This window comes from Callorhinus ursinus, unplaced genomic scaffold, assembly GCF_003265705.2.
Source record: "Callorhinus ursinus isolate GAN/ISIS: 27379988/994484 unplaced genomic scaffold, GSC_fseal_2.0 scaffold3, whole genome shotgun sequence".
In the NCBI taxonomy this organism is placed as follows: domain Eukaryota; kingdom Metazoa; phylum Chordata; class Mammalia; order Carnivora; family Otariidae; genus Callorhinus; species Callorhinus ursinus.
Window position 1 is genome coordinate 9039601 of NW_027397065.1, and position 24437 is coordinate 9064037.

A 24437-nucleotide genomic window follows, 5' to 3' on the forward strand; every position below is an offset into this window, starting at 1 on the left:
TAAGTGAAACCATATGATAATTGACTTTCTCTGCTTGACTTATTTCACATAGCATAATCCCCTCCAGCCCCATCCATGTTGATGTAAAAGAAATTGGGTATTTATCCTTTCTGATGGCTGAGTAATATTCCATTGTATATATGGACCATATCTTCTTTATCCATTCATCTATTGAAGGGCATCTTGGCTCTTTCCACAGTTTGGCTATTGTGGACATTGCTGCTGTGAACATTGGGGTGAGTATGGCCCTTCTTTTCACTACATCTGTGTCTTTGGAGTAAATACCCAGGAGTGCAATTGCTGGGTCATAGGATAGCTCTGTATTTAATTTTTTGAGGCACCTCCACACTGTTTTCCAAAGTGGCTGTACCATACTTGCATTCCCACCAACAGTGTAAGAGTTCCCCTTTCTCCACAACCTCTCCAACATTCGTTGTTTCTTGCCTTGTCAATTTTTGCCATTCTAACTGGTGTAAGGTGGTATCTCAGTGTGGTTTTGATTTGAATTTCCCTGATGGCTAATGATGATGAACACTTTTTCATGTGTCTGTTAGCCATTTGTATATCTTCTTTGGAGAAGTGTCTGTTCATGTCTTCTGCCCATTCTTTGACTTGATTATTTGGTTTTTGGGTGTTGAGTTTGAGAAATTCTTTATAGATCTTGGATACCAGCCCTTTCTGTGGTGTCATTTGAAAATATCTTCTCCCATCCTGTGGGTTGTCTCTTTGTTTTGTTGACTGTTTCCTTTGCTGTGCAGAAGCTCTTTATCTTGATGAAGTCCCAAAAGTTCATTTTTGCTTTTGTTTCACTAGCCTTTGTAGATGTATCACAAAAGAAGTTGCTGTGGCTGATGTCAAAGAGGTTACTGCCTATGTTCTCCTCTAGGATTTTGATGGATTCCTGTCTCACATTGAGGTCTTTCATCCATTTTGAGTTTATCTTTGTGTATGGTGTTAGAGAATGGTTGAGTTTCATTCTTCTGTATATAGCTGTCCAATTTTCCCAGCACCATTTATTGAAGAGGCTGTCTTTTTTCCATTGAATATTTTTTCCTGCTTTTTCGAAGATTATTTGACTGTAGAGTTGAGGGTCCATATCTGGGCTCTCTATTCTGTTCCACTGGTCTATATTTCTGTTTTTGTGCCAGTTCCATGCTGTTTTGGTGATCACAGCTTTGTAATATAGCTTGAAATCAGGCAACGTGATGCCCCCAGCTTTGTTTTCCTTTTTCCACATTTCCTTGGTGATTCAGGGTCATTTCTGATTCCATACAATTTTATGATTGTTTGTTCCAGCACTTTGAAAAATGTCATTGGAATTTTGATCAGGATGGCATTGAAGGTGTAGATTGCTCTGGGTAGCATAGACATTTTAACAATGTTTATTCTTCCGATCCATGAGCATTGAATGTTTTTCCATCTTGTTGTGTCTTCTTCAATTTCTTTCATGGGTGTTCTGTAGTTCCTAGAGTATAGATCCTTTACCTCTTTGGTTAGGTTTATTCCTAGGTATCTTATAGTTTTTGGTGCTATTGTAAATGGAATCGTTTCTCTAATTTCTCTTTCTACAGTTGCATTGTTAGTGTATAAGAAAGCAACTGATTTCTGTGCATTGATTTTGTATCCTGTCACATTACTGAATTGCTGTATGAGTTGTAATAATTTGGGGGTGGAGTCTTTTGGGTTTTCCACATAAAGTATCATGTCATCTGTGAAGAGAGAGAGTTTGACTTCTTTGCCAACTTGAATATCTTTTATTTCTTTTTGTTGTCTGATTGCTGTTCCTAGGACTTCTACTACTATGTTGAACAAAGTGGCGAAAGTAGGCATTCTTGTTGTGTTTCGAATCTTAAGGGAAAGGCTCTCAGCGTTTTCCCATTGAAGATGATATTCGCTGTGGGTTTTTCACAGTTGGATTTTATGAACTTGAGGAATGTTCCCTCTATTCCTGTACTCTGAAGAGTTTCAATCAGGAAAGGATGCTATATTTTGTCAAATGCTTTTTCTGCATCAACTGAGAGGACCATATGGTTCTTCTCTCTCCTCTTATCAATGTGTTCTATCACATTGATTGATTTGAGAATGTTGAACCACCCTTGCATCCCAGGGATAAATCCCACTTGGTTGTGGTGGATGATCCTTTTTAATGTACTGTTGGATACTATTAGCTAGGATTTTGTTGAGAATTTTGGAATCCATATTCATCAGGTATATCTGTCTGAAATTCTCCTTTTTAATGGGGTCTTTGCCTGGTTTGGGAATTAAGGTATTCCTTGGGAGTAAGGTAGTCTTGCGAGTTCATAGGTTTCCAGGAGAGCGTCAATTTCTTCCAGGTTTCTCAATTTGGCATATAGTTGTTGATAATATTTTCTAATAATTGTTTCTATTTCCTTGGTGTTAGTCGTGATCTCTCCCCTTTCATTCATAATTTTATTAATTTGTGTCCTTACTCTTTTCTTTTGGATAAATCTGGCCAATGGTTTATTGATCTTATTAATTCTTTCAAAGAAGCAGCTTCTAGTTTTGGTGATCTGATCTTCTGTTTCTGGTTTCTAGTTCATTGATGTCTACTCTAATCTTAATTATTTCTCTTCTAATGCATGGCTTAGGCACCGTTTGTTGCTTTTTCCCTAGTTCTTTAAGGTGTACAGTTAGTTGGTGAATTTGGGATTTTTTTATTTTTTTGAGTGAAGCTTGGATGGCTATGTATTTCCCCCTAGGAACACCTTTTCAGGATCTCGTAGGTTTTGGACTGATGTGTTTTTGTTCTCATTGATTTCCATGAATTGTTTAAGTTCTTCCTTGATTTCCTGGTTGACCCAAACATTCTTGAGCAGAGTGTCTTTAGCTTCCAAGTGTTTGAATTTCTTCCAAATTTTTTCTTGTGATTGAGTTCCAGTTTTAAAGCCTTATGGTCTGAGAATATGCAGGGAATAATTTCAATCTTTTGGTATCGGTTGAGACCTGATATGTGACCCAGGATGTGGTCTATTCTGGAGAAAGTTCCATGTGCCCTTGAGAAGAATGAGTATTCTGTTGTTTTAGGGAGGAATGTTCTGTATATCTCTATGAGGTCCATCTGGTCCAGTGTGTCATTCAAAGCTCTTGTTTCTTTATTGATTTTCTGCTTAGATGACCTGTCTATTGCTGAGAGTGGAGTATTGAGGTCTCCTACAATTAACATATAGCTATCAATATGACTCTTTATTTTGGTTAACAGTTGGTTAATGTAGATGGCTGCTCCCATGTTGGGGTCATACATAGTTACAGTTGTTAGATATTCTTGTTGGATAGCCCCTTTAAGAATGATATAGTGTCCTTCTGTGTCTCTAACTACAGTCTTTAGCTTAAAATCTAATTTGTCTGATATAAGAATTGCTACCCCAGCTTTCTTTTGAGGTCCGTTGGCATGGAAGATGGATCTCCATCCCTTCCCTTTCAGTCTGGATGTATCTTTAGGTTCAAAATGAGTCTCTTGTAGACAGCATATGGGTGGGTCTTGTCTTTTGATCCAATCTGCAACCTTGTGCTGTTTTATGGGAGCATTTAGGCCATTCATGTTGAGAGTGGTTATTGAAAGACATGAATTTATTGTCATCATGTTGCCTTGTGAAGACTTTGTTTTTATAGATTGTCCCTGTAAATTTCTGTTCTATATTGCTCTTGGGGTCTTTCTGCTTTTATAGAATCCCCCTTAATATTTCTTGCAGGGCTGGCTTAGTGGTCATATATTCTTTCAGTTTCTGCCAGTCTTGGAAGATCTGCATCTCTCCATCCATTCTAAATGACAGCCTTACCGGATAGAGTATTCTTCACTGCATGTTCTTCTCATTTAGTACCCTGAATGTGTCTTGCCAGGCCTTTCTGGCTCGCTAGGTCTCTGTGGATAAGTCTGACGTTATTCTGATGTTCCTCCCTCTGTACGTAATGAATCTCTTCCCCCTAACTGCCCTTAAGATGGTTTCCTTGGTTCTAAGATTTGTGAGTTTTACTATTACATGCTAGGGTGGTGGCCTGTTTTCCTTGATCTTGGGAGGGGTCCTCTCTGCCTCTAGGATGCAGATGTTTGTTTCATTCCCCAGATTAGGGAAGTTCTCAGCTACGATTTGCTCAAATACATCTTCTAGTCCTCTCTCTCTCTCCACCCCCTCAGGGATTCCAAAAATTCTGACATTGGAACGTTTCATGGTGTCACTTATTTCTCTGATTCTATTTTCATGGATTCTGAGTTGTTTTTCCCTGGCCTCCTCTTCTTTCTTCTTGTCTATTAATTGGTCTTCTAGATCACTAATTCGTTCTTCTGCCTCGTTTACCCTAGCTGTTAGATTATCTAGGTTAGATTGTATCTCAGTGATAGCATTTTTAAGTTCTGCCAATTTAACTTTCATTTTTGCCCTTAGAGACTCTATGTTGCTATTAATCGATTTCTCCATTCTAGGTATTGTCTTCACAATTGCTACCCTGAATTCCATCTCTGACATCTTGGTTATATCTGTGTCCATTTGTAAATCTGTGGCAGAAGGAGTCACAGTCTCTGAGTCTTTCCTATTTTGGGGGTTCCTCCTCCCAGTCATTCTGTTGAGGGGTGGTTGAGGGAATGTATAGAGTCCAAATTATTGACCACAAGATACACCCGTTTTCTAGGGACCTTAAGGTTGCTGGCCTCTTGTTCTCCTAGCCTTTCTTCTGGGTGGGGGCCTGCCATGCTCTTACTCAGGCAACCCTGTTTGGGCAGAGTTGCCCTGCCCCCTGTGCCAGGGGATGGGCTCAGTGAAACCCATTTTTGGGGGCTTTTGTTCTCTGGGGCTTTCCCTGGTGGCTTTCTGTGTCTCTCGAGAGTCAGAACAGAAGAGACCATTTCCAACCTTCTGCCTCAGAGCAGAGAGATCACTGTCTGTTCTTCAGTGAGCTCTCCAGGCCACACTATCTCCATTTCTGTCTGTGCTGCTATAAACTGCAGTGTCCTGGGTTGTGTGCCCCTCAGCAGCACTCCCAGTCCTCACCTCCAGGTCAGGGCACGTTTCTGCCCTTTGTGCTTCTAAAACCACCAGCCACCCTTAGTTTGCACACGTGGCCCCTCCGCTCAGGGTTTCCATCTGGGGGGCTGCCCTATAGTCTTTCTCCACAGTTACCGGTCTGCAAGTGTGTGCCCCATCCCCAGTGTGGGAGGCTATCGCTTACTTGTGGTGTAGAATCTGGCAGCCAGGCTCCCTCCCCATGCCGTTTATCCTCTGATATCTGCCCTTGGAATCATGGCTCCCCAATTCACACCTCGAAGCCAACCTCCTGTGATATTCTGTTTGTAGAGATCCAGATCTATCTTTTTACATCTCAGGCTGATTTCGTGGTTGTTGAGAGTGGTCTTGTAGATATCCAGCTCAATTCGGGGACTGGTTGGAATATGGTCCCCTACTACTCCACCATCTTTTCCTTTCCCGAGAACCATCCCCTATGACTTGATGCTTTGCCTTCAAGACCCACTAGGGTAGCAGCCCTGCTTTTTGAGCCTGCTGTGGTGACCGTCCTGCCCCAGCACGCTCAAGGCAGGGTTCCTTGGCCTCTGCTGAGCAGCTCTGCTCCACTACTTTGGGTTGGGCCCTGTCCTCATGGCTTTGGACAGAGGTCATCTGGCCTGTGGAAAGTGAGATGATGGTCCTTACTTTTCTAACTGATGAGGCAGCCCTGATCTCTGAATCTCCTTCAGGGTCATTCTTCCTTTGTTTTGAAGAATTGTGCTTATTTGCAGCTGAATAGCTCTGTGGTTCTGTCCCATAATATCCAAGAAGTCTGATAATTTTCATTCCTTCCCATTCATTTCAATTAAATATATTAAGAGATCTATATTTACTGTAGATAAATGTAGGGTTATTATTGTAGGATATGTAGGAGATCTATACTGACTTCAGGATATATTATGAATGAAATTGTGGATGTTTGGGGTACTTAATGATTCTATTTTAGTATAAATAATGAAAAAAAAATCAAAACTCCTAGCATCATGTATATGCTGGTATATGTACTTATCTATTTATATATGTCTGTGAAAGTTGCCACACTCTTAGTGCCAGTCACTTGTTATGATAAGGGGGAATGAAGGAATTAATGGGGAAATGGGCATTGTTGGAACAGGATGTTGTTTAGCTTTGTCTTCTAACATTTTTGTATTTATCATTTTGCTTGCCTCAGAGGGGATGAGTTAGAATTAAAATCTGAAGTCCATTTAAAGAGATAAAATAAGGTTAAGCCAAAGAGTTTAGCAATTATCATAAATTTGAGAAATTATTTTAGAATCCTGATAAAGGAATTACAGCATGTAATTGAGAATTTGCAATAACACTGGACACTAACAAAATGATTCTTAAATTAGAAGTTTAAATAAGAAAACAAATAGTTTCATATGTATGAATAGTAAACCTGAATTGACACAGAAGAAAATGAATACATGTTCTCTCTCTCTCCATTGAGGGAGACTTAGGGGCTGCTTACTTCATCTTAAGATATCACAAAGAGAAAGCCACCAATACCAACATTTCTAGTACAGTTGTAGATCTCTTACCTATGGACTTTGGAGACCGAACTAACCAAAATTATCTTTAGAAAGACTCATTTTTAAAAAACTATTAAATTTGCATATTATTTAAGAATATATTACCTATCTGTTACTCTTTCTGAGGACTAATGCGGAAAAAGGCCTATTCAAGATTTCAGGATCTGTGATTGAAATATATGTCCAGAACTAGAAGAAATTTAGAGAATGTACCATTTACTTAACCTGAATGGAGACACCCATTTATGTGGGTGTAGAGTGCTCAGGATTTAGAGGTTTTCAGCTTTCTTTAAGTGCCTCTAGGTGACTGACAGGCAACTGAGTCACAAATATAGGTTGAAGCAGGTAGAATGGCAATGTCTGTCATCTTGGAGCACACATACTCCTTTGAAGTTTATTCTAAAACACTCTGAAAGTTGAATAAGGCTTTATAGACTGGGCTAAGATTGTTCTATTTTTAAAAAGCCAATGTGGTGTTTTTAATAGGATGCTGTTGACATTTTGGTGGGCAATTCTTCCTTATGAAGAATGTCCTACATATTGCAAGATGGTTATCATTGTGCACTCCCAAACCCCCTGTGCCTAAATGCACATAGCACCCCAGGTCCATCTCCAGTTTTCCACTCGTGGATACTACAACAACTACTTACCTCCATGTTTTAGTGTGTCTTTTAGGAAGAGAGCTCCACTCTGGATTATGGGCCCAAAATTAGGGGTAGGTAATAGTGTTATTTTTTTAGTAATATGTGTTGTTTTATCTAGATCAAACTCAAAATATTGAACAATTAATTTAATTTTGTTTTTGCTGTTGAGGTTTGTGAAACTCAGTGACACTTTGTGACTCATCTTTCAAAAGAGATGACCTCTTTTTTAGGCAAAAGTTCATTAAAAGTGTTAAATTTTAGGAGCAACTGGGTGGCTCACTCGGTTAAGTGTCTGATTCTTGATTTTGGCTCAGGTCATGATCTCAGGATTGTGAGATCAAGCCCCACATTGGGCTCTGTGCTCAGTGGGGAGTCTGCTTAAGATTCTCTCTCTCCCTCTGTCCCCCCCAAATAAATAAATAAATCTTTAAAAAATGTTAAAGTTTATTACTTTAGCAAAATATTAAATATATTTATATATATCTTACACATTTGAAAGTGTTCCAACAAGTCATTAAAGGTTGATGGGTTTTCCTGCAGTTAGGCACTCAAAAAAACGTACTGATTAATTTTTTTTTAAAAGCTAATATATCAAAGAACTGTTTAAAGAACAGGAAGTGAACTAAATCTATGACCTTTCTGGCACAGGCTTTCCTCCCATCATCAGAGTTGTACATTTATGATACTATATAAATAATAAATAATGGTGGGTGACAAACCTAGAGGGAGAAAAAAGCAGGAGGTGAGGCATTCTACAGTACTGCTGTGCATTATCTTCAACACATTTGTTGCATTGTGGTTTTTTGAGGACTAGGCTTCCAGAGTGTTGCTTGCTAATGGATACTAACTAGAAAGTGAGAAATCTCCCTGTCATTTACTGTGGTCAGAGAAGGAAAAGATATTTGTTAAATGGTTAGGCACACATCCAGTAGTCAACTGACTGCCTAATGCACAATTTATCGGAAGGAGTTGAACCTTCCCCCCTGGACAGGACTTGGTTTCAAGCATGAGTTGATATGATTTGTTAAACCAAAAGATAGGTGGCAGGAGAGGGTATCCTGGAATGAGGAAAGAGCATGCCTTTAGATTCAGCAAAGACCTGTGTTTAAATACCAGTTTTGTTATATATTTACTTTGGGAAAGGTAATAATTCCATGCTAGGTTTTTTTCATATATTTCTCCCTCATGTCTTACAAGAGTTAGCGGAGATAATGTCTCTAGAATGCTCACTTTTTTCCCTGTCTTTCTTTTCTTGTCTCCTCTCCTTCCCTTTTCTTCAATTTCCTTCCAAATGTTACACGTTAAATTTCACTGTAATGCATTGATGTATTCCCATACAAGTAACAAAGTTAATAGTGGAATGATTTTCCACATCAGCTTACATATTTTTTTTAGAGATACTAAAATAAAATACATGGCAGTGTGTCTCAGCTTGTAGCACTACTGAAGCGGACTCAGTTCCCAGGAATGGCTCCCTAGATTAACTTAATTTCTTAGCATCAGTTGCTTCATGTTGTTGTACATATTGATACAATAAGTTTCTCTCTTGAGGGGCTTCTGTAGCAATCATAATAGCTTGTGCAGGGCCATACATAGTAACCATTAACAAATAGTGACTTCATGGATTGAAAGTAAAAAGAAATAGGGAGGAAACTTAAAACCTTTTCTCTTCTTGAGCCTGCTATCCAGATGTTCTGCAGGAAAAAATTCTCTTGTTTGTACTTTGCCATGGGGTCCATCGGATATCCTGGAACTCTAGTTCAAAGTATATTATTACCTTTCTGTTTTTATTGCTGGTTTTTGAAGTTTAGAGATACTTAGCTTTGAGTCCTTGAGATCACATTAGATCTTGTCAGGCCCATATTATGCTCTTTAGGGTATCTAAAAAGCAATGAAATTCTGACAAGGAAATTTCAAATCTGCTTTTTTTCTATGAAGCAATATGACAAATACACATACATATATGTATTTTATACATAAATTTTTACACTAAAGTTGAATCAATTTACTTTCAATAATAATTTTTTGATAAACTTACCAAGAGCAAGTCAGTGTTGTTGAAAGATTGACATGTCAAAGAGAAAGTATATAGTAAAGGGAGAAGGTCCTACAATATTACTGATTTAAGAACGTAAGTGTGTGTCAGGAAGCTTCTTTTTATTAAGAAGAAGTTATTCCATCTTAAATAGGCATCATATTTTATGTAAAAATATGGATCTTCCTTATTCTGTAACTGGAAATTGATATTTCACATATTTGTTTGATATGTATGTATTTTTGCCTTCAGTGATACCATGCATTCTGTCCCTACTGTCTCTGACTCTATTCATTCAGGATTGGCAGGTAGAGCATTGTATTATAAACTAGGTGCTTATATTCTAAATAATAGTACTTCCTGAAATTGTCTGCCTTTTAAAAATAAAATAAACTGTAATTGTACTTATTTTTCAGCAAATGTATTTTATGTTTTAATTATGAAATATTTGCTGAAATTTAGGAAAATTCTTAATGCTTGGAATCAAGTTGACTTGGAAGGTAGAGAACAAATTTTAATAATTGCAGCAAAGGAAATTTTATCCATTTGTAGCAATAAGTTATGCCTATGACAGCATACTTGCTGCCCCATATCAGGTTAAGGTGGCATTCATGAATAAGTCATGCCCTACTCATGTTTCTTTTTCATGAAGTGCATGCAAGTTTTATAGAAAAATCAAGTAGTGGGCATCTTTTAAGAACCTACAATATGAAAAGGGTAAGCTCCAATATTAGGTGGTGTCTATATCTGTATAGTAAAATTTTTAAGCTCTTTCCCATGCTGGGAAAGCAGCATTCAATTTGTTTTAATATAAAAACTTCAGCTTTATTTTTTTAATATAACACCTTTATTTATTTTAAAATAAAAATTAATTTTTTTAATTCTAAATAGATTTTATTATTTAGAGAAGGTTTGTTTCACAGAAAAATTGAGAGGAGGTTGTAGAGATTTTCCATGTATCCCCTGCTTCCACACATGCATAGCTTCTCCCTTTATCAACATCCCCCACCAGAGTGGTGCATTTGTTACCTTTGCTGAACCTGTGTTGACACATTATCATTACCTAAAGACTATAGTTTATATTAGCGTTCACTCTCAACTTGAAGAAAAAATAAATATATATAGCATTTTTCTAGATTTCAATGTGTGTATTACAGAGAGATGTTCACCTGTGTATTTGAACCTGGATATTTTTAAATTTTCTTGGAATTTTCTTCTTTGACCTGTGGGTTATTTAGAAGTGTGTTGCTTAATTTGAAAATATTTAGGGATTATTTCTGATAAATTTCTGTTCCTTATTTTTGGTTTAATTATATCATGGTTGTATTAGTTTCCTATGGCTGCTATGTAATAAATTAAAACAAACTTAACGGCTAAAAACACCATAAGTTTATTATCTTACAGTTCAGTAGTTGAGAATTATAAAATGGTTCTCACAGGGTGAAAATGGATGAATGGATGAAGATGTGAGATATATATAATATATATATATTATGGATGAATATATATGGATGAATATTATATATTATATTATCCATAAATGGATGAAGGTGTGAGATATATATATAATGGATGAATATTATTCATCCATAAAAAGAGTGAAATCTTGGCCTTTGCAATGACCTTCATGGAGCTAGAGTATAATGCTAAGTGAAATAAGTCAGTCAGAGAAAGACAAATACCATATGATTTCACTCATATGTAGAATTTAGGAAGCAAAACAAATGAGCAAAGGAGGAAAAAAAAAGACAAATCAAGAAACAGACTCTTAACAATAGATAATAAACTGATGGCTGCCAGAGGGGAAGTGGGTGGGTGGGTGGATGGGTTAAATAGATGATGGGGATTAAAGAGTGCCCTTGTGATGAGCCCTGAGTGATGTATGGAAGTGTTGAATCACTATATTGTATACATGAAAGTAATATTACACTTTATGTTAACTACACTGGGATTGAAATAAAAAGTTAATAAAGAAATAAAAAAAACCCCAAACTACTTATATTGTGATGAAAGATGTTACTTGAAAGAAGGTTTATCCTATACACCAACAACAAGACAGAAGAGAGACAAATCAAGGAGTCGATCCCATTTACAATTGCACCCAAAACCATAAGATACCTAGGAATAAATTTAACCAAAGAGGCAAAGGATCTGTACTCAGAAAACTATAAAATACTCATGAAAGAAATTGAAGAAGACACAAAGAAATGGAAAAACGTTCCATGCTCATGGATTGGAAGAACAAACATTGTGAAGATGTCAATGCTACCTAGAGCAATCTACACATTCAATGCAATCCCCATCAAAATACCATCCACTTTTTTCAAAGAAATGGAACAAATAATCCTAAAATTTGTATGGAACCAGAAGAGACCCCGAATAGCCAGAGGAATACTGAAAAAGAAAAGCAAAGCTGGGGGCATCACAATTCCGGACTTCCAGCTCTATTACAAAGCTGTCATCATCAAGACAGTATGGTACTGGCACAAAAACAGACACATAGATCAATGGAACAGAATCGAGAGCCCAGAAATGGACCCTCAACTCTATGGTCAACTTATTTTTGACAAAGCAGGAAAGAATGTCCAATGGAAAAAAGACAGTCTCTTCAACAAATGGTGTTGGGAAAATTGGACAGCCACATGCAGAAGAATGAAACTGGACCATTTCCTTACACCACACACAAAAATAGACTCCAAATGGTTGAAAGACCTAAACGTGAGACAGGAGTCCATCCAAATCCTAAAGGAGAACACAGGTAGCAACCTTTTCGACCTTAGCCGCAGCAACTTCTTCCTAGAAACATCGCCAAAGGCACGGGAAGCCAGGGCAAAAATGAACTATTGGGATTTCATCAAGATAAAAAGCTTTTGCACAGCAAAAGAAACAGTCCACAAAACCAAAAGACAACCGACAGAATGGGAGAAAATATTTGCAAACGACATATCAGATAAAGGGCTAGTATCCAAAATCTATAAAGAACTTATCAAACTCAACACCCAAAGAACAAATAATCCAATCAAAAAATGGGCAGAAGACATGAACAGACATTTCTCCAAAGAAGACATCCAAATGGCCAACAGGCACATGAAAAAGTGCTCAACATCACTCGGCATCAGGGAAATCCAAATCAAAACCTCAATGAGATACCACCTCACACCCGTCAGAATGGCTAAAATGAACAAGTCAGGGAACGACAGATGTTGGCGGGGATGTGGAGAAAGGGGAACCCTCCTACACTGTTGGTGGGAATGCAAGCTGGTGCAACCCCTCTGGAAAACAGCATGGAGGTTCCTCAAACAGTTGAAATTAGAGCTACCGTTCGATCCAGCAATTGCACTACTGGGTATTTACCACAAAGATACAAACGTAGGGACCCGAAGGGGTACGTGTACCCCAATGTTTATAGCAGCAATGTCCACAATAGCCAAACTGTGGAAAGAGCCAAGATGCCCATCGACAGATGAATGGATAAAGAAGATGTGGTATATATACACAATGGAGTATTATGCAGCCATCAAAAGGAATGAGATCTTGCCATTTGCAACGACGTGGATGGAACTGGAGGGAGTTATGCTGAGTGAAATAAGTCAATCAGAGAAAGACATGTATCACATGACCTCACTGATATGAGGAATTCTTAATCTCAGGAAACAAACTGAGTGTTACTGGAGTGGTTGGGGGTGGGAGGGATGGGATGGCTGGGTGATAGACATTGGGGAGGGTATGTGCTACGGTGAGCGCTGTGAATTGTGCAAGACTGTTGAATCACAGATCTGTACTTCTGAAACAAATAACGCAACATATTTTAAGAAGAAAGGAAAAGAAGAAGATAACAGGAGAGGAGGAAAAGGGGAGTATGTCAGAGGGGGAGACAAACCATGAGAAATGATGGACTCTGAAAAACAAACTGAGGGTTCTAGAGGGTAGGGGGGTGGGGGGATGGGTTAGCCTGGTGATGGGTATTGAGGAGGGCACGTTCTGCGTGGAGCACTGGGTGTTATGAACAAACAATGAATCATGGAACACTGCATCAAAAACTAATGATGTAATATATGGGGATTAACATAACAATAAAAAAATTAAAAAAAAAAAAAGAAAGAAGGTTTATACACAGTATAGTTTCAAGCATTAAGCACATGACTTTTTCTTTTTCTTTTTCTTTTTTTTACAGCTTGCATATTTATTGAGCAAATACTATTAAAATAGCTAAAATAAATCAGGTACTTGTGAGTGCATCAGTAAAGATCACATTCTTACAAAAGCCTGCATTTTTAGCAGTGTTCAAATGTAGCTCTACATAAATGCCAAAGATTCGAATAGTTTTCTTCCTTTACTTATATAGCTGATATACCTATTCTAACAAAGGAGGGAGGAGGAGGAAAATGCACAAGAAACAGTCGGAAGAGGAACAGGGCAGAACAAAGCCTGCTCTGTCAAAGGAAGAGCTAAAAGACAGTTATATAAAAATTGATGTGAGCTTTCAGACTGGCTAATACAACAGCAATCCATGAGTAGATGGTATTCTCTGGTTTTATTTTTGTTTATCCATTTCGTTGGGAGCAAGGACAAAAATGGAAAATATACACCTTGCTGATCAAAACTGCTGAAAAAGAGGGCTCTGCTTTTTTAAAAAAAATTACAAAGACATTTTTTCCAACTTAATTTTTGGGAACGGTGTAATTTTTGTATCCCCACTCAGATGCTTTGGATAAAATACAGATATACAGACAATTGATGAACATAAATTACTAGGCTGGTCACATCTAAATGAAAAAAAGAATGGGGACTCTCAGTTTTCAGCTTCTGCAATCGGGAGCTGTGTGAGTGAAAATGCAGGAGTGGGCCAGTTATGTGAGAGCAGAGGGAGTTTGAGTTGTGGAAGACATCATTGTCAAGAACCAGGCCTGAAGGCCCACCTGTAAGGGTTATAAATATGAATTCATAGTGTAAAATTCTGAGCGTTTTCACCTGGGTCAGAAAGAGTAAAAACTGGTTTGATGATACCTATTTTCCCACTGTAAATTCTCAAAAGCAAAGCTCAGAGTCCCATGGTTTCTTCTTATACTTGATTTACACAGAAAAAAATCCCATAGATGATACCATGACCTCACTGATACCCATACACCATTATGTAATACAAATGGAGGTGTTACAGTTAAAAAGAGTAGAGGTGACCGATGCCTGAGGAGTGGAGTTCATTGCTGCCGACTGGAGTCAGGCAGGCAGCCTCAGTCTCATTACCCTTCTTGAGGTTCACTTCCTTGGGGACAGGAAGTCTTCCCTTAGGAAGCTTTCCCTCCATTTCCTTATTTGGAAATGGTTCTTGACTGACCCAGAGAGGTCTGGGTATCCTCCCTCTCTTAAGTCCAGGGAGACCAACAGACAAAAGCTCTGCTCCCTCTTCACTCTCTTCTCTTTATACCTGAAACACAAATGTGGATGAAAAAGGGCATCATACTAGAAAGGCAGCCGGTGGGGAGGGAGGCACATGACTTTTTCCCTATATTTCTACATGTAAGTTTAAAAACACTTATACCTTAATGAAAGAAGATGTTACTTGAGGGATGGTTTATACACAGTGTAGTTTCAAGCAGTTAAGCTCATGGCTTGTCCAGTATGCTTCTACACATAAATTTACCAATACTTATATCTTGATGAAAGGAAATATTACTGGAAAGATGCATTATACAGTGTTGTTTCAAAAAAAAAATCAAGATGACAGTAAAGCTACATTTTTTTCTGGTGTCTCTAGGGGAGAATCCATTTCCTTGCTCTTTCCAGCTTTTAGAGGCTCTGCATAATCCTTGGCTCATGGGTCTCTTCCTCCACCTTCAGAATCAGCAATGTTGTGTTGAGTCCTCATGTTGCTATCCTTCTGGTTCTCCCTCTTCTAAGGTCCTCCGACTTTTAAGGACCTTGTAGATAACATTTGGGTTCACCTGAAAAATCCAGGTACTGTCTGTATTTTAAGGTCACTAAATTAGCAGTCTTAATTTCATTGGTGACCCCAATTCCTATCTTCCATGTAACCTAATGTATTTACAGGCTTCGAGAGTTAGTACACATCTTTATGAGTCCATTGTTCTGCCTGTCACACTGAGAAAACATACTTTCAATCCTTAAAATTTTTTGAGATTTGTTTTATGGCCAGAAATATGATGGATCTTGTTGAGTGCTCCATGTGTACTTGAAAAGAATGTGTTTTCTGTTTTATTGAGATGGAGGATCAATTAGATCAAGTAGAATATATCCTTACTGACTTTTCTGTCTATTTGTTAATAACCAAGAGAGGAGTGTTGAAATTTCCAACTGAAATTGAGAATTCTCTATTTCCACTTTAGTTATACCAGTTTTTGCTTCATATACTTTGAAGCTTTATTTTTAGGTACATAGGTATTTAGGATTATCATGTTCTCTGGGTGAATTAACCATTTTGCCATTATGAAATATTCTTCTTTATATCCAGTAGTATATCTTGTTCTGAAAACTACTTTGTCTGGAAATAAGCTCTAGCTTTCTTATGATTGGTTTCCATCATGTTATTTTATCTGTGTCATTATATTTAAAGTGGACTTCTTGTATGGAGTGTATAGTTGGTTTGTCTTTTTAAAACATATAATTTGAGGGGTGCCTGGGTGGCTCAGTTGGTTAAGCATCTTACTCTTGGTTTTTGCTCAGGTCATGATCTCATGGGTTGTGGGATCAAGCCCCCCATTTGGCTCTGCACTCAGTGAGGAGTCTCCTTGAAGATTCTCTCCCTCTACCCCTCCCCACACGTTCTCTCTCTCTCTCTCTCTCTCTCTCAAATAAATAAATAAATAAATAAATAAATAAATAAATAAATAAATCTTTAAAAAATATATATAATTTGACAACTCTGCCTTTAAATTTAGGCTTTTAGGCCATTTGTATTTAATAGAATTTTCTATATGGTCACATTGAAATGTATTGTTAAATTTCTTTTTTTTTTAAAAGATTTATTTATTTGACAGAGAGAACACAAGTGGGGGGGGGTAATGAGAGGGGGAGAGGCAGGCTTCCCGCGGAGCAGGGAGCCTGATTCGGGACTCGATCCCAGGACCCTGGGATCATGACCTGAGCCAAAGGCAGACGCCCAATGACTGAGCCACCCAGGCACCCCTGTATTGTTAAATTTCAAGGTAGACTTACTTTTTTTAAGAGCAGTTTTAGATTCCTAACAAAATGGAGCAGAAACTACAGAATCTACATACCTTTGGCATCTCTACCCCAGCCTCCCCCACTATCAACATCCCACACCAGAATGGTGTGTTTATTACAATTGATGAATTTTTCCTGACACACCATTATTACCCAAAGTCCATTGTTTATACTGGAGTCACTCCCAGTGCTATACAGTTTAGGTTTGGACAAATGTACAATGACACATAACTACTATTATAGTATACTATAGAATAGTTTTACTGTCCTAAAACTTCTCTTTTCTCTGCACACTCATCTCTTCCTCTCTCCCACTCCCTGGTAACCACTGATTCTCTCATCATCTCTCTCTACAGTTATGCTTTTTTCAGAATGTCAAATAGTTGTAATCATACAGTATGTAGCCTTTTCACTTAGTAAAATGTATTTAAGGTTCCCCCATGTCATTTCATGACTTGTTGGCTCATTTCTTTTTAGTGCTGAATAAGATTCCTTTGTCTGGATGTACCACAGTTTACTTATCTGTTCACCTACTGAAGGACATCTTGGTTGCTTCCAAGTTTTGGCAATTATGAATAAAGCTACTATAAACATCAATGTGCAGGTTTTTGTATGGACATAAGTTTTCAGCTCCTTTGGCTAAATACCAATATGCAAGATGATTGGATCATATGGTAAGAGTATGTTTAGCTTTGTAAGTAGCTGCCAAACTGTCTTCCAGAGGGACTGTGCAATTTTGCATTTTCACCATCAGTGAATGAGAATTCTTGTTGCTCCACAGCCTTGCTAGCATTTGGTGTTGTCAGTGTTCTGGATTTTGGCCATTGTAATGGATGTGCAGTGATATCTCACTGTTGTTTTAATTTGTATTTCTCTCATGACATATAATGTGGAGCATCTTTTCATATGTTTGTTATCTGTATATTTTCCTTGGTGAGGTGTCTGTTCAGGTCTTGAATCTATTTTTTGTTTGCTGTTGAGTTTTCAAAGTTTGTATATTTTGGATAATAGTCCTTTATCAGATAGGTCTTTGCAAATATTTTCTCCCAGTTTGTAACTTGTCTTCTTGTTCTCTTGACAGTGACTTTTGCAGAGCAGAAGTTTTAAAATTTAATGAAGTCCAAATTATTATTACTTCCAGGGGTTGTGCCTTTAATGTTTTATTTAATGTCATTGCCATATATTTAAAAAGTCATTAGATTTTCTTCTGTTTTCCTCAGTAGTTTTATAGTTTTGTGTTTTGCCTTTAGATCCATGATCCATGATGAGTTATTTTTTGTGGAAGGTGTAAGGGCTATTTTTTATTTATTCTTTGTTCCATGTTTTCTTTTCTCTACATTCTTTTGAGTTAACTCAAAAGTTAACTAATTTCATCTGTGTTATTGGATTGTAAGCTCTATATCTCTGTTTTATCTTAGTGGTTGCTCTACGGTTTAAAATATTAGTCTTTAATGTACAATGGAGTACCTTCAAATAATATTATACCTCTTTATGTATAGTGAAAGAACTTTATAATAGGACATTTTCATTGGTTCTCCTATCCTTTGTGCAATTTTTGTCATATATTTTATTTTGACATTTTATGAACTCTATATGATATGTTACTTTTTTCTCTAAAGAGCAAATTATTCTTTAAAGAGATTGAAAAAGCAAGAAACATAGCTTGTATATCTGTCCATATAGTCACAGATCTGGTGATTTTTATTCCTTTGTGTTTCCATATTTTCATCTAGCATCACTTTCCTTCTTTCTGAAGAACTTCCTTCAAGAATTCTAGTAAGTCCAGATCTAATGGCAATTGAGTCTCTCAACTTTTGTTTGTTTGTAAGTCTTCATTAATTTACCTTCATTTTGGAAGATAGTGTCACTGGGTGTAGAATTCTAGTTTTCTTTCAGTATTTTAAACATGTTACTCTCTTTACTTCTAGCTTGGAGGATTTCTAATGAGAAATATGCTTAATATTCTTGTTTTTGTTACTCTTTAGGTCATGTTCTTCCCCCACCCCTAAATGCTTTTAAGATCATCTGTTTATCACAGGTTTTTAGCAATTAAATTATGATGTGCCTGGTTATATATTTCTTTCTGTTTATTACTTTGGGCTACATTGACACTCTTTGGCCTGCTTTTATAATTTTTATCAAATTTGGAAAATGTGTGGTTACTCTTTCTTTAAATCTTTTTTTTCCCTTTGTGAGACTGAGATTGCAAATTATTAGACCACTTGCTATTGTCCCACAAGTCACTGATCTCTGTTTCTTTGCTATCTTTTCTTTTCTTTGCTTCATATGTAATAGTTTCTCATACTGTGTCTTCAGGTTCACAGATCTTTTTTTCACTGTATCATCTGTTAATCTCATCTAGCATATTTTTAATCTCATCTAGGACATTGTAGTTTTCATCTCTAGGAGTTTCATTTATTTTTGTTTGTTTTAATTTTGATAGTATCTGTTACGTCTCTGCTCATTATGCTCATGTTTTTCTCTATATTATTTTTTTAAATTGTAGTTGACATACAATATTATATTAATTTCAGGTGTACAGCATAGTGATGCAACATTTATATGCATTATGAAGTGATCACCACCATAAATCTAGCTTCTGTCACCATACGAAGTTGTTACATATTATTAACCAATATATGCTCAATACCATACATTGTATCTCTGTCTTATTTATAACTGGAAATTTATACCTTTTTATCTTCTTTTCCTATTTCACCCATATTCCCTCTGCCCTCTCTCTGGCAACCATCAGATTGTTCTCTGTAGCTATGCATCTATTTCTGCTTTGTTTCATTTATTCCTTTGTTTTGTTTTTAGGTTCCACATAAAAGTGAAATCATATGGTATTGGTCTTTTTCTGTGTGACTTATTTCACTTAGCATAACATACTCTAGGTCCATCTGTATCTTTGCAAATGGCAAGATTTCATTCTTTCTTAATGGCTGAGTAATATTCCTTGTGTGTGTGTGTGTGTATATATATGTGTGTGTGTATGTATATATATGTGATATATATATATCATATATATATCTCACATCTTTTTATCCATTTATCTATCAGTAGACACTTAAGTTGCTTCCATATTTTGGCTATTGTAAATAATGCTGCAGTAAGCATAGAGGCACTTACATCTTTTTGAACTAATGTTTTTATTTTCTTTGGATAAAAACTCTGACGTGGAATTGCTGGATCACATGGTAGGTCTACTTTTAATTTTTTAAGGAAACTCCATACTGTTCTCCCTAGTGGTTGAACCAATTTATATTCCCACCACAAGTGTTTCTTTTTCTTCAAATATCGTTATTTCTTATCTTGTTATTTCTCATCTTTTTGATACTACCCATTCTCCCATTCTGGCAGGTTTGAGAGGACATCTAATTGTGGTTTTGGTTTGCATTTCCCTGTTGATTAGTCATGTTGAACATCTTTTTATATGTCTGTTGGCCATCTATATGTTTCTTTGGAGAAATGTCTCTTCAGGTCCCTTGCATATTTTTAAATTGGATTGTGTGGGTTTTTTTTTTATATTGAGTTGTGTGAGTTCTTTGTATTTTGGATATTAACTCCCTATCAGTTATATTATTTGCAAATATCTTCTCCTACTTAGTAGGTTGTCTTTTCATTTCGTTGATGGTGTCCTTCACTGTGCAAAAGCTTCTTGGTTTGATGTAGTCTCATTTGTTTATTTCTCTATATTCTTGAGCAGTTGAGAATATTTATAATAGCTATTTCAAGATCTTTGTTAAGTTTATTAACTTTGTCATTTCTGGATCTGTTTGTATTGATTTTTCTCCTGGTTATGAGTCATATTTTCCAGCTGCTGTATATAACTAATAATTTTGATTTGGTGCCAGATAATCCCTCCCTAACTTCTTGTGAATTTTTTGTTGTAGGGCATAGAATTTTGTTATATTCCTTTAGGTATGAGATTTAAAAAATGTCATGCAGTTAAGTTTTGGGGGGTTCGTTTGATTCTTTTGAAGCTTGCTTTTATGCTTTGTTAGTGAGGTCCAGGGCATCTTTTAGTCCAGGCCTAAATTAGTTTCATTTCTGGGAGATACCCTTCTAAGGATTTTAATTTATCTTACTAGAATTATGTTGTCTTTCTACTTTGACTGATGGGAACACAAACATTTCCCGCCCTGTACAATCTCAGAGAATTATCTACTCTTCTGAGGGTAGAGAGGGGTAGGGTTGCGCCCTGTTACTCTATCATGGTCAGGAATGAGGTCCTATAGGATATTTTTGAATTATGAACTCATTTTCTTCAATGGGTATGTATAATGCTATTCCATTTTTTATTTGTTGTGTCAGCTTATGTAATTTTTTTCAAAGAATTTGTTCATTTCACCTAAGTCATGAGATTTATTTGTGTAAGATTGTTCATGATATCTCATTATTATTCTTTAATGTCACTCGAATCTGTAATATCTCATCTTTAATTCCCAGTATTGGTGAATGTGGGGCCAAGAGTGCTTAGAGCATTTCTCTCGGTTCTCCTCCTCTGCCATGCCCCCGGACTTCTGCAGGCCGTGTATACCTGTGCCTGAGTGCGGTGGGTCTCTCTCATATCTTCTGCTTTTCTCCTAATATCCCTCATCAACAAATTTTTCCAGTTTTATTAAGAAATAATTGACAGTTGGAGTAAATAAGTGGTATGATATATGGCTGTATGAGCTTTTGCAAACTAATTGTTGAATTTTCAGGAATTTTGCAAGCAGTTTTTAAACACAGCCTTTACTTATTTATTTATTTATTTATATTTAGTATAACTCAGTATTTTGTTACAAAGCAAACCACTCATTTAACCACTTCCAGAACAAGAAATAGAATATTGCCACACCCTTTAACACTTATTCATGCTGCATCCCACTGTGTCTGCCCTCCTTACAAATATAACCACTGCCCTAATTTGATGGTAATCAATTTCTTGCTTTTCTTTCTTGTTCCACTTAAGCATATATTTCTAAATACTATAACTTAAAGTTCCATGTTTTTTAACTTTATATAAATGTAATCATGCACTAAGTATTTTTACCTGACTTATTTTATTCAACATTACATTTATGACATTCATCTATGTCATTAAATGTTGTAATACTGTAATACTGTTGTAATACTGTAGCGTAATCCACAGTTACATGATATAGAACATTTTTGTGTCTCCAAAAATTTATTTCAGGTGGCTTCTTGTGGCAATCCCCAACCTGCTAAGAGGTAACCACTCTTTTAATATATTCCACCTTAGAGTAGTTTTCCTGTTCTAGAACATCATATAAGTAAGATTATACATAGTATATATCTGTTTGTGCTGAGCATTATGGTTATGAGATTCATTGTATTATTATGTGTATCAGTAGTTCATTCCTTTTTAATGTGTGAGTAGTATTTGTATGAATATGCCATAATTTGTCTACTCTTCTTAGAATAATATTTGATTTTTTTCAATTTGTTTGCTATTGTGACTATAGTTGCTATATTCTTTTTTAAATTTTATTTTATTATGTTATGTTAATCACCATACATTACACAGCCTTTATTAAGAATTAAGCTACAAAAAAGAAATAATTGACATATATCACTGTATAATTTCAAAGTATAAAGTATGATGGTTTGATTTACATGTATTGTAAAATAATTACCCCAATAGTTATCCATCATCTCATACAGATAAAAAGAAAAGAAAGAAGAAAAGGAAAAAGAAAATTTTTTTCCTTGTGATGAGAACTCTTAGTATTTACTCTCTTAGGAACTTTCCACTATATCATATAGCAGTTGTTAGCTATAGTTATCATGTTGTACATTACATCCCTAGTATGTACTTATCTTATAACTGGAAGTGTGTATCTTCTGATCACTTTTCTCTAATCCCCACTGTCCTGACTTCTTCCACAAATCTGATCTCTTTTTCTATGATTTTTTTTAAAGATTCCATTTACAAGTGAGGTCATACAGTGCTTGTCTTTCTTTCTCTCGCTCTCTTTTTTTAACAACTTTATTTATTCATTTGAGAGAGAGAGAGAACACAAGCAGGGGGAGAGGCAGAGGGAGAAGCAGGCTTCCCGCTGAGTTGGGAGGCCAACATGGGGCTCGATCCCAGGACCTGGAGATGATGACCTGAGCCAAAGGCAGACGCCTAACCATCTGAGCCACCCAGGCGCTTGTCTTTCTTTGACTTATTTCACTTAGCATAATGCCTTTCAGAATCCATGTTGTTGCAAACAGTAGGATTTCTTCATTTTTTATAGCTAATATTACCTTGTATATATACAAACCATATTTTCTTTATCCGTCAATCTACTGGTGGACACTTAGATTTTTTTTCATATCTTGGCTGTTGTAAATAATGCTGCAGTAAACATGGGCATGCCGGTATCTTTTCAAGTTTGTGTATCTGTTTCCTTTGGATTTATTCCCAGGTGGGACTCATGGACATTTGATGACGATTTGTGGAAAAGGTGCAGATTCTTTTTGTTTAGTTCTCCCAGGGATTCTAAAATCTCATGCTATCCCCTAATTGGTGTTTAAAGTTTTGTTAAAATTTCAGCTGTTTTCTTCTCACCTGTGTCTAAGGTGGGGTTTCCCTCCTACTCCCATATCTCCACCAAAGATGCAAGCAGCCAAGGAGGGTCAGTATTTTCTGGATTATAGCTCATTGGACTTGTTGCATTCTCAGCACACTAATGGACATAAAAACATCTGTGATTTTATAGGTAATCTGCCTTGCTATTGTTAGAATGTAAGTGATGTTCTTCTCGAGTTTCTACATTTTCTTTTACTGTCCATGCTGAAGGTTGCTGCTAATAGAGACCAATGCTGGCACTGAAGAAGAGGAGCTGGGATGATTGGAATGCTTCTGCCCGAGGGGCTAGCTCTCACTGCCAACTGCAACACTGAGTCAAGTTCTCACTCCCTGTTTCAAATGGTTAAATGTTGTATCTGGAGGCTTTTGCAGAGCTTTCCATCCTATACCCTATAACCTGCTATTTTTTTAAACTTTTTATTATTTTTAAATTTTTCATTATGTTCATTTAGCCAACATATAGTGCATCATAAGTTTTTGTTGTAATGTTCAACGATTCATTAGTTGCGTATAACACCCAGTGCTCATCACAACACATGCCCTCCTTAATACCCACCACCCGGTATAACCTGATATTTTAATCATTTTTTTTCTTTTTTTAATTTAAATTCAGTTAGCCAACTTATAGTACATCATGAGTTTCAGATTTAGTAATTTTATTTTATGCTTAGAGTTGTTTTCCCCTGTCTATAATTAAGTACCTTTATGACATGAGTGTTACTAAGATGGGTTTAAAAATATGAGTGTGATGTTGAATATATTTATCTATGCTACTTCAACTGTATTTATGTTTTGTCCTTCATTGCCTTGTGTATTACTAAAAATTAATACTCAAGTGAGGGTTTTTGTCTCCCTCACCTTGTAGCATATCACTAAGAATGACAATGGCAGTTATTTAAGATTTCTCAGTGTTTGTACTATGATAACCTCATATTCAGAATGTTGTAAAGAGGCTTTAGGTCACTTATTCTGGGGTAGATTCATTCTGGTCTTATATCACTCAAAAAATGTAGAGTTTTCTCGAGAGACTCCCAAATATTACTTGTTTCCCTTCTGCATTCTGCTGAAATGTACTACTGAAAAATCATTGAAAATTTAATTGTTTTTCTTATTGTTGCATTTTAGTTAATAAGGAAAAAATAAGCTTGATTCATGAAGTTTATAAAGCCTACATATTTCCTTTTATTCTTCATCTTGACTAATTGAATTTTTATGCAATGAATCAGTCACTCAAACCATTTATTCATGACTTTTAGCTCATCCTCCAAATTCGTGTCATGAAGTCCCTTCTTGTGAATATGTCATCTCCTCCCCATCACCTCTCCATGCCACTAACTTAGTCCGAGCCTGCATGGCTTCTCATTTTACTTTTATTGGCTGCAACGGAAGGCTGCTACATGATTTTGTAGGTTTCAAAAAGACTCTTGTTACTGATATTTCTTT